Source organism: Myotis brandtii, unplaced genomic scaffold (genome assembly GCF_000412655.1).
Source record: "Myotis brandtii unplaced genomic scaffold, ASM41265v1 scaffold384, whole genome shotgun sequence".
Classification (NCBI taxonomy): Eukaryota; Metazoa; Chordata; class Mammalia; order Chiroptera; family Vespertilionidae; genus Myotis; species Myotis brandtii.
Window position 1 is genome coordinate 4,034,149 of NW_005364745.1, and position 11,421 is coordinate 4,045,569.

General features: G+C 44.4%; 1 long non-coding RNA gene across 1 annotated transcript; it reads right to left on the reverse strand.

Moving 5' to 3' along the window:
• Positions 1 to 5,555: 5,555 nt before the first annotated feature.
• Positions 5,556 to 10,361, reverse strand: LOC102241871. The gene is made up of 3 exons (XR_001363372.1): positions 10,113 to 10,361; positions 9,483 to 9,660; positions 5,556 to 7,935 (listed from the first exon to the last, which is right to left on the reverse strand). It is a non-coding gene; the product is annotated as an uncharacterized LOC102241871 (long non-coding RNA).
• Between the last annotated feature and the right edge of the window lie 1,060 nt (positions 10,362 to 11,421).

Here is an 11,421-nt window from a genome sequence, read left to right on the forward strand (position 1 = left end):
ATTGATTGGTACTTCTTCGTTTTGTACTTAGAATAGTTGTTTCTAATACTTACTGTGGGACTCTGCAAAATGTTGAAATGCTTTCTATATTATCAGGCTGTGATTAGATGTTGCTGATGATCGAGCCTACAACCCAGGCATGTTCCCTGACCGGGAATCAAGCCCATGACCTCCTGGTTCACAGGCCAGTGCTCAACCACTGAGCCACACCAACTAGGCTAAAGGTGAGTTTCTTGCTCAATTCTCTCATCCCCCAAATGTTTTATGTGCTTCATAATCTTATTCCAAGAGTCCCCTGTTGAGTTCCTTTATTTAAAACCTCAGGGTTATTGGTAAACATGACAGTAGAGGTCCTAGTTCTTTAAACTGTAAGTGATTATAATTGAATGTCCACAAATAAGTCTTTCACATAAGGGTCAATGGGAGGTATAGTGGAGTTGGTCAAAATGTGTCATGTCTTACACTTAATCACTTTCCCCATTATGCTTTGAAATCTGCTAAAACCTTTGTTTTGATGAACTTTCACTCAAGTGTTGCAAAAGAAAATGGAACATGGTGTGTTGGTAGTCTGCCCCAGCATTGTGTTTTCTTTCTCAAAATACATTTTTTAAAGACTGACTAATCCTAGCATAACTTTAGCCAGAATAATTGCACCTTGTGCAATTACGTGGATAATTGCATGAATGTGAACATTGCTTTGGCCAGCCTTTCCCCCATATAATTTTCCAGGGGACATCCTCTTCAGCTGCAATGTATTCTTTTGGGATCTAATTATGATGTCTCTTGGAATATGGCCTGAGTACAGGAATTCAAGTTGGTTTTCCAGGGCGGAGACCATGCAAAAATCCCAATTGGATTCACTGGAATCCAGTTGTTAACATCATGCTGTTCAACTGCATTGCAATGGAATAACCCATTACAGATTTAATTTACACACTAAAATTGAATGCTAAAGTATGGTAAATGAAATAAGCCAGTCAGAGAAAGACACATATCCATGATCTCGCTTATATGTGGATTCCAATGAACAAAATAAACGGACAAACCAAATAGATCCAGAGGCATGGATGCATGGAACAGACTGGACAGATGTCAGAGGTGAGAGTTTGGGGGAAACGGGAAGGGAAGAGATTAGTCAAAGAACGTATATGCAGATGTGCATAGCCTATGGACACAGACAATAGTGTAGGGAAGGCCTGGGGTGGGGCAGGGGCTGGGTGGAGGGGAGCAAAAAGGGAGGAGATGGGGTGGGGATGGTCTGTAACACTCTCAACAATAAAAAAAATGTCTTGACTGTCCAAGGTCTCCTTCAGCTGACCAGAGTGTTGACATACTGAGTATTGACTGACACGTCTGTAATGTTGATAGGTCCTATTGTGCTGTTAAGGAGACAAGGTAATTGCTCTTGGTATGGAGTCACAGCAAATTGGATAACAGCTTGGAAGAAGGGCCAACATAGTTAGTTTAGAGATTGAAAGATTGAAATGATTTCTTCCCGAGGTAGAAGAAACTTGTGATGGTCTGAACTTCTGAAGCCCTGGCAGAAAAGTTGAAGATGTGTGACCCTTTGCTCTGCATTTTAACCGAGTGAAAGTAATGACAGCACCTGCTCCTTTCCTCGGCTTGTCTTATCAAGGCTTCAGAAGGGGCCGCTGACGGTGATAGCCCCAGGGTCCTTCTGGGGAGTTAGCTTCCATGGATTAGAGGTTTTGAGTTCATTGAGGATAAAGTGATTTATCATTTAATAAATCACTCACTATTCAAACTCATCTTCCTCTTTAAATGATGAAATAGTCACCAGAGAGAAAGGGATGTAGAGGAGTGATATGTGGAATAGACAAGTATGGCTACATAGAGTCCATTAGGTAATTGAGAGCAGTTATTAAGGAATCAATCTAGTTACTTATTTGTAGTTCTATACTTGATCCTCCAGCTTAGGGTGGTGCTAGCTTATTGCTTTTGTTAACCCCTGGTTACCCTATAGTCTCCTGTTTGGCTTCTCGGTCCTTCTTTCAACCTCTGTAACAAAATGTCCTCTATTGTATCCCCACATTCCAGTTCCTTGGTTGGACCCTGACTGATTGAATGGGTTTTGTTTTATTGATGGAGAGCAGAGTAAGAAAGAGTTGAAGTAGAGAAAATAGAGCTGTAGTTTACGAGTTAATCATGTGTATGCTTAGGACTGGCCTCCGAGTGGGCCCTGCTCACCTGCAGTCGTTCTGATGACCTGTGGTGGACACCTGCATTTGTCCAGGCTCCGGTGGTGGTTCTCATTTGAGACTCTTATTTATTCCTGCTCAGTCATTTCACTCCCATTTACTTCCATTTTCCTCCAAGAGGATATAGAGTTTGTTCACTGGAAGGCTCCTATATTTTTCTGTTAATGCAATAGGTGAAGAAAAAAGAATGAATTCTAAACAGTTCAATGTGGAAAATGAAATATTCAGTCCAAATGAATTTTCTTGTTCCCCCATAGAGTAGCATTTATGAAATTCAGACTTCATTTAGCATGTGTTTTTTGCTTCTCCAACTAAATCATAATATTAATAATTTTTCTATGTACACTTTGGCTGAAATTTTCTCCATAAATAAAGCTGCTACTAAAATGACTTCCTTAATATGATGTTAGATATGATTAGTTCACTGCAAACCCACAGAAAAATAATATTTATATGATCAACACGGTAAAGGTAATAACCCCGAAACTGCCCAGTTATACGAGTGTTCTATAGAAAGCAGTGCACATGCTTACATCTGTGCCTTTGAAGAGATCTACAGAAATCATGTTGGTTTCAGTTTCTTTGTTGTAAAGGTTGATCATTTGGTAAATTTTGTTAAAGAATTATTTACTGAGTCGGATTGCACAAAAATTATAAAATAAGTATGATATCCAAAAATTTGTCCTCTCTGCTAATAAAAACCCAGCAAATTTGTACCTTTCAAAAAACCAGATTTTCTGTGGTTGTTAAAGCATGTGCGTATAAAAGCATTTAGTCATTTGAAAGACAATCCAGTATCAAACATTTTGTAGAAGTTGGAGAACTCTAGGCCAAGTTAGAAACCAAAAATGGGTTTTACACTTATCTCAGGGAGCTGGCCCATTTCTCCAAGACAATCCTGAATTATTAGTTACCTCCAATTGAAAGCATTCATGTTTCATATTAAAATTCTCAGGTTGAGTGGAACTCAGGTGACCTAGAACTGACATTATGAACACCTTTACACAAATTAAAACCGGGACATGCAAAGCCACGCTGTGGCAACCAAGCGCATACAAGAGCTTTCTTTGGCTCCCAGGACTCGCACAGCCAGATGCACGAATGCTCTGTGGGCACACATGAATGAAAAGCCTGAGGGAAGTGTCAGGGCCAGGCCAGTGATGGTGGTGTCTTAAAATCATTTGAAAGGTGGTAACACAAATCCAGGGCTCCTCGTAAAACAAGCTTACATGTTTGCTTGGTGGGCACCAACGGTTGGCTGGGCAGTTAATGAGCTCCAGAACCGTTTATTGGTTGGTTGCTCATGAGAAGTCCAGTCATGCTGGGATGCTGCTGGAACCCTACCTGGTCTTGGTGCCCATTTCCTCCCACAGTATTGTGGGTATTTCCATTAGGCCAGATGCCTGCAGGTTTTTAGGGCATCCATTGCATGGAAGTTGGTGGAGTTGATGTCTTCATTTCCTTATCACATTCGTTTGGCTGGGGACGGGAGGGGATGTGTTGGGTCAGAGGCAGATGGGAAAAGATGGTCTTTGTCAAGGGCTCTCAGGCAGCTTGCAAAGGGCTGTGCTGAGAGGGTGAAGATAAGCAGACGGAGCAAGTGCAGGGAGAGGAAGCAGCACTTCCTCCGGGCGGTTCTCAGGACTGTGTCTGAGCTGTTTACTTCCTATGTGGATACCTGGAGCGACCAGAAGCACGTCCCTGGACCAGCCTCTGATGGGGCTTGTTTACCCACTCTCTCTGCAGGAAGCAATTGTGATAAGGCCTCTGGGCTGCTCTGGAGGCCTTTTTCCATTCGGTGGCTTTTGATTGATCATGTTGTGAACACAGTGCTCTATTCTTGGACTGATTTATTAACAAGGTTCAGAGAACCTCCCCCATTTATTTTTTATTTTTAAAAAAATATATTTTATCGATTTTTTTAAAAGAGAGGAAGGGAGAGGGATAGAGAGTTAGAAACATCGATGAGAGAGAAACATCGATCAGCTGCCTCCTGCACACCACCTACTGGGGATGTGCCCGCAACCAAGGTACATGCCCTTGACTGGAATCGAACCCGGGACCCTTCAGTCCGTAGGCTGACGCTCTTATCCACTGAGCCAAACCAGTCAGGGCGAACCTCCCCCATTTAGAGGGATTTTTCCTTTGGCTTAAGGAGAAAGTCATTATTTGCGCCTCTAAAGAAGAGCTTTTTCCAGCTTTCAGTTTAAGAACCGATGAGGATGGAGTAGCTCTGTGTCTAGGGAGCAATACCATCACACCAAAATGTGTTAGTATGTGCACACTTGACATCTAACTCATTGTCTTGGTGTAGCTGTGTTTTTTCCTGCCAGGAAAGTGGGGGGTGAAAGGCTTCTTAAAGAAAATGCTGGTTTGGACAACTCATGTGGAGACTCTAGGGCCTATTCAGAGGGTTTTAAAAAAGTACTTTATTGTACTTTAGGGGTATCTCTTCTTTTCTTCACCTTAAAACCATTTACCCTCCTACGGCCCTCCTGTTGCAATGGCCCTGAGCTGTGCCATGTTTATTTTGAGTTACTGGTTTGGTATGGATTGGGTCTGTGTATGGACTCTGCGTGCTTTGGACCAGAAATGTGATTTGCTTGGCCCCACTTCAGATATTGTCAGCACCTTGTGCATTTAGGGTTCTATAAAAATATGAAATAATAACCACATTTATGAACTGAAAACAGCTTTCTCACCACACTTACTTCTCAGTGGACAACAGCAATTTCCACGTTTGAAAAGCAACCAGTATTCAACATCTTTCATTATCTCTATGCTACTTCCAATAAAATTGACCTAATGAGAAGTTGGAAGCATCTTATGTCTCTGTTTTGTGACATTATCGATCCAGTAAATGCTTTTCAAAGTCTAAATAAAACACACGTTCTGCCCCGGGGTGAGAATGCTTAGATAGGAAAGTTCATGCTGTCCAGCAGCTGGTATCACTCATCGTGTTTGTTTTTCCTTCTGTACCTTGACCAGTAACAGGAACAAGGAGAACAGAACACTGAGGAGATTAGTTTCTTTTAAAAAAAATGTGACCTTCCTGCAGCTCAGATGGGAAATACCATCTCAGATTCTGGGGAGTCACTGGATAAGGCGACTGTGCACACCTGCCTAAGCAAACAGCTCAGGCGTGCGGGCGCAGACAGGGCTTCTGGGATGACCAATGCGATCCTCTTAAGTCAGTTATGCGGTGTAGCCACATGCCCTGTCAGGCCCACAAATGTTCGTTAAATTCCTGCTGCCTATAGTAAAGTGGGACATAATAGAGAGTTTCTCAGAAGATTGATTTTTTAAAAATATTTGATTACATTTTATTAATGGGGGTGAAATGGTTCCTAGAGCAGGCAGTCATGTTTTATGTCTTTACTTGAAAACATAGAGCAGTATGACATCCCCGTGTTAGTCACCAGAGTGTCTGTTGAAATGTGAAAATCTATTGTCTTCAGCTTTGTTTCTTTCATTTGTGTGAGCCAACAGGCATGTACTTGCGAGGGGATGGCAGCAGTTCTTTGCAGACACCTGAGACGGCTCCGGCTCCGGTAGAGTCTTTAGAAAGAACACACCGACTTACGTGTTTAAACTAGTGCACAGATGAGCAAAGCGGGCAGGGACTTCATCTGATACCAGCTGAGCAGACTTTGAGAATATTCAGTGGCACACATCTTAGGTAGAGGTGTCAGAGCATTTGCTGGGTCTCCAGAGAAGAAAAAGTTGTCCATGATTGAGCATAAGCTCACAAACAGGATTTCTGGAGGGGAAAGCCTTGGTTACACGGCCTCCTTCTCACCTCTGGTGTCTGTGCCCAGGGCAGATGGTTGCCTGAAAAAGACCGGAGCTGCCCTCACGGCCGCATTTCAGTTCTGTGTCTAATTGGCTGGTGGACCTCCTCTGGGCCTCAGTTTATTCATTTGTGAAATGACAGAGTTAGATAGGGTAGTGTGTCTAGTCAGTTGGTCACCACCGGTGTCAGGCTCAAAATGCTTGTGCAAATGCAGATGCCCGGGCTCCCTGGCCCCTCTGAATCCGAATGTTGTGGTGTGGCCTGCACTGTGCATTTGTAACGCTGCCACCTCCAGGTAATTTCTTCCACCAGCAAACCTTGGAGAAGTGTACTGTTTAACCTAATACCGCTCTAAAGTTCCTTCGTCCTTGAATTTTCTAGGCTTTAGGTCGGTGCTTCAAAAATAAAAACCCTCCCTTCCCCAGGGGAATGGCTGAGGTCTGTTCCAGGGTATTTTGTCCAATTAAACTCTTGTAAATAAGACGTTTTGGAACTGAGCTATCTCCAGGACTGTAGGTAGGAAGCTCGCCCACAGCACAGAGATAAACTGGAACAGTGCCCTTGGAGGGGGGGAAACTTCATAAGGCTTTGCAAACACCAATGTCCTTGTACTACATTCACCTTCAAAAGAATCCCTTGAAGGCCCTCACTTCCTCCCTGCGGCCGAGGATCGGTCTGTGCGCAGACTCCACAGCCAGGTGATGGGCTCTTTAGGCTTTGGTTCAAGGCTGGGGAGGGTTCAGTTCTTCCTTGACTCCTTCAGACTCAACATCTGAGGTACAAGCTACAGAAAGCCATTTGGTGGGGATTGTAGCGAGGGAAAGTCCGTTCACAGTCTGACACCTCATAAAGCCTTATTTTAGAGTTTGGGGGGTTTGGTGTACATAATTTATTTTTTGGTCTTAAGCAAGCACCTGGGTGTGGGTTTTTCTCTTTCTGGCTGACAAAACAAAACAGGGTTCAATTAATTTCTCCCCTTTAAACACTTTATGATGGTTGCAAAGCAGCTGGAAGAGGTTGGGTGCAGCCAGATGAATCTGGGCTGTGGGTTTTCTTTCTCCAGAATATAGAGTGGTGGTTTCCAAGCAAGGACGGTTTACCCTGTAGGGCACATCTGGCAATACACGAAGGGATTTTTGCTTGTCACAGCGGTGGCCATGCTACTGGCATTTCCTGGGTCGAGGTCAGGGATGCTGCTAAACAACTACAATGTACAGGCCAGCGCCCCTCTCCCAATAAAGAATGATCTGGCTCAAAATGTCATAGTCCCAAGGTTGAAAAATGCTCATATTCATTAACTATATGTTTCTGGATAGGGGCACATTCATGAAGCCAGAAGGAGTGGATGGAGAATTATTATTAAAGGGAGGGTAACGTTGACATGGAATATTTGACACAACTTAAAATGAAAATAAGGCTTAACTAATTTCTAGGACAGGTTCAGACTCAATGAGGTGCTTATAACAGATTTTGAAAGGGATCCAGGGGAGACCTGTAGGCTGGGTTGACTATAAAGAGGCAGACTCATTACTGTTAGGCCAGGTGAGGACACAAGACAAGTTTCATTGGTTAACAGAGACATATTAAACATCTTAGCACAGTCGAGTGATTTGAACAAAAAGTATTATATTTACTTCTTCCTTTTGAAAGTTACATTATGAAGATTCTAGCATATCTCAGGTCTAGACCATCTGCTCACCCCTCCAAGTGTTCTTAGGCTGTTGAAAGCATCAAGTAGTTAACCACCAGTTACAAACGGAGCCCGATTGAAGAAGATGCTGTTCCTCTTGATGTCCCTGTACGCTCCTTCGACCTGCACTGGGTATTTTCTCTGCCCCCGACCCCACCCCCAATCCAGTCTCTCTCTTCCTGTGCACCAGGAAATGCCCTGGTTTCTGGGTAGATTTGACTAATGAGAGACACCTGCAAGAAAGTGGAGGGCAGGGGGGAAAAGAGGTTCAAGGTATTTACCCTCGTCCTCCCTCCTCCCTGCTTCCCAACCTTCTGTTAGTGGCTGTTCCTAGGAGACCATTCTTTCTCCATTGTTGGCAGCTCTGCAGACCCCGTGTCCACCACTCACCCCTCTGACAGGGGTGTGGTCATGCTTTCACTCCAGCTCCTCCCTGGTGCCTCACCATCTTTTTGGTTCTTTTAACTCAGAACGCTACTCTGTAAATCCCTTCATTTACTTCTTTGTCGTTAAGCCCTCTGTAGGGTGCCATCTGTTTTATGCTAGGCCTCTCACAAACGCAATACCCATCAAATTTTTAGTAGAAGAATATTGATTTTATATGAAATATTCAAGTAATATTGAACTGGAAGCTAGAAGCTTGGCTTCTTATCCCAGTTCTAGTAAGGATTTCTTATGAAAACCCATTGAGCCTCACTTATTAAATAAGAATAAAAATATATGCTGTTTATCTTATGTAGATGTGAGAATACAAATAATATACAAGGTGGGGCAAAAGTAGGTTTACAGTTGTGAGTATGTGAAACAGAGTTTATTTTTGTATTATTATTAATTATTGTACCATTTTCCCTATTAACAAATGTAAGCCTACTTTTGCCCCACCTTGTGTACAATTTGAAAACATTAAACAGTGAAAATTGGAAGCCACCTGGCATATTGGCAAGGAGACTAGCCATATGTATTCTGATTCTAGCCCCCACTAATTTAGGACTCAACTTTGTGTGTGTATTTTGGTTCTCTGGGACTCCTTTTCCCCATGATAAACATGCTGATTAGGTTAGCTGATCTTCCTGGTTTCTCCTAGTTTCAAAAAAAATTCCCCAATGTTTATACAGAAAAATGTTTTCATTGTTCTAGACTATTTGGCAGCATGACCTGAGCGGGGGAGTAAAGAACCTATAATAATAAAAGTGTAATATGCAAATTGACTGAACAGCTGAACAGTGGAATGACTGTCCAGACCTTCCGGACAACATTCCGGATGAAGCCGGGGCTGTGAGGGCCAAGGCAGCTGGGACTGCGAAGGCCCACTCTTGCATGAATTTCATGCATCGGGCCTCTAGTGTAGAATATAAAGGAGGAGTAAAAAAGGTAGATGGAGGCGATCTAGTACTAAGTCCCAGTACCTCAGAATGTGATTGCATTTGCAGACAGGACCTTTACAGAGGTAATTAATGTAAAAGGAGGTCATCAGGCTGGGCCCTCGTTCAATATGACTGTTGTTCTTAGAAGAAGAGGACATTAGGACACAGACACATACAGAGGGAAGACCACGTGAAGACAGAGAAAAATAGCTATCTCCAAGCTAAGACTTCTACAAGTCTCAGAAGAAACCAACCCTGCAGACACCTTGATCTTGGACCCCTAGTCTCCAGAGCCGTGGGAACATGCATGTCTGTTGTTTAAGCCCCCCAGTCTGTGGCCCTCTGTTATGGCAGCCCCAGCAAACTAGTACACATGGTAGAGGGTACTCAGTAGCACTGACTTCAAAATCTCTTACCATAGAGACGTGAGGCTGCTAGAATTCATCCACTGCCCCATGCCCTCTTCCCCCCATGCATGTTGTATGCCACTGGTGCTGGAAATCCACGCCTGAAAAACACACCCACATCTCAGACATCACAGGGCTGGCATCCCATATCAGTGCGTAACACATCAGTCTTCCAGCGTATCCGTGACTCCATGAGGAAGAGAGCAGCGGGGCAAGAAGGGATTATTATTTTTAAGTTTCTATTTACAGACATCCTGCTGAGGTATGTGCAGGGGAGACCTGGTGCATCACTGGGCATATTTCAGCTGTCGGCATGCAGAATACGCTCCTGAAGGTAGCTAGATCCAGGGTAGAGAATTTCCTTCCCAGACTGACTGTGGGAGCTCTGTACATTTATTTGAGGGAACTGGCCAGCCTAGAGGCTGAACCTGTGATTTATAACTACAGGTTCTTCTAAATACTATCTGATCCTGGCTGAGGGTGGCCAGCCCTTCTAAGGGGACACTGCACATCTTTAGTGATTTATGCAGACAAAGCCTGCAGCCTGGGCATCGGCATGACCCCCTTCTTCCACCCCACGCACAGGACTAAATGCCAGAGTCCCCCCCGGCAGTGGCCCTTTAAAGAGGAATTTGCTACCTGTTGACTTAAGGTGCCGGTGAGGAGGTGCTCTCGGTTCCGATACAGCTGCTTGAGAAGCAGAAGAAACAGCTGTAGGGAGAAGCATCTTCAGGAAGGTCATCCTGGGCCAGATGCCACCAGGGATGCAGCAGGAAGAGGAAAGACGCGAACAGATCAGCAGAGGCCTGGCCTTCACCCCAGCTTCCAGCGCAGGAACACAGCGATGGGGCAGGTCATTTAGACCCAGTGTCTCCTCCTAGGAAATCCAACCTGTAGCAAATATTAATGGTAAAAATGTGCATAGCACTTGTCCCCTAGTGAGGCACGAAATGTTTTACTCAGTTAAATGTAGTTTGCTTAATCCTCCCAAAGGATCCTGCAAGCTTGTCTTAGAATTCTAAAATGTACCCCGAGATTCCTGCCCTTTTGTGTATATACCCTCCATGATCTGCCCCCCCTACACACACACACACACACACACACACACACACACACACACGAGTGTGAACAGGACTTACTCACATGAAGGCTATCACTCTGTGATCACTTTACAAGGTGAAAGAATGTCATAGATCTCATTAACGCCCCTAATCATTTCCCTTTGAGTTCATCAAAAGAGAGGCTACCCCCATGGGCCTGCCCTAATCAGGTGAGCCTCTAACAGGATGGGGCCTGAAAGAGGAAACTCCAAGTGGGAGAGGAGTTCTCTGCCGGCCCTGAGGGAGAGGCTGCCATGCTGATGGGGCGGTGCGCGGGAACAGCAGGCAGCCTCCAGACACTGAGAAGGGCCTCCATTACCGTCCACAGCGAGGGGGAACCTCAGTCAGACAGTCACAAGGAAACGGCCCAAAGGAGCTTAGAAGCAGATCTTTCCCGAGTCAAGACCCCAGATGAGTAGGTGCCCAGCCGACACCTTGATTTCAGCTCCGTGAGACCCGGGGCAAGTCCATACAGGCACCACAGTGTGCGGGGCTTCTGACCCACAGAGGCCGAGAGAGAACACGTTTGTGTTGTTTTATGCCACACATTTCAGTTTAGATATTCACAGAAACGAAGTTTGTAGCAACCCGTGAGACACGGGGCAAGTCCATACAGGCACCAGTGTGCGGGGCTTCTGACCCACAGAGGACTCGACATAACACATTTGTGTTGTTTTATGCCACACAGTTCAGTTTAGATATTCACAGAAACGAAGTTTGTAGCAATACACAGCAATAGAAAACAAATACACCTACCTGTTATTTTACCTACATTTCATAATAGGGACTGAGGTACAAAGAACTTACCTGAGATTACAAAGCCAGTGAGTGTTTGCACTTGGATTTGA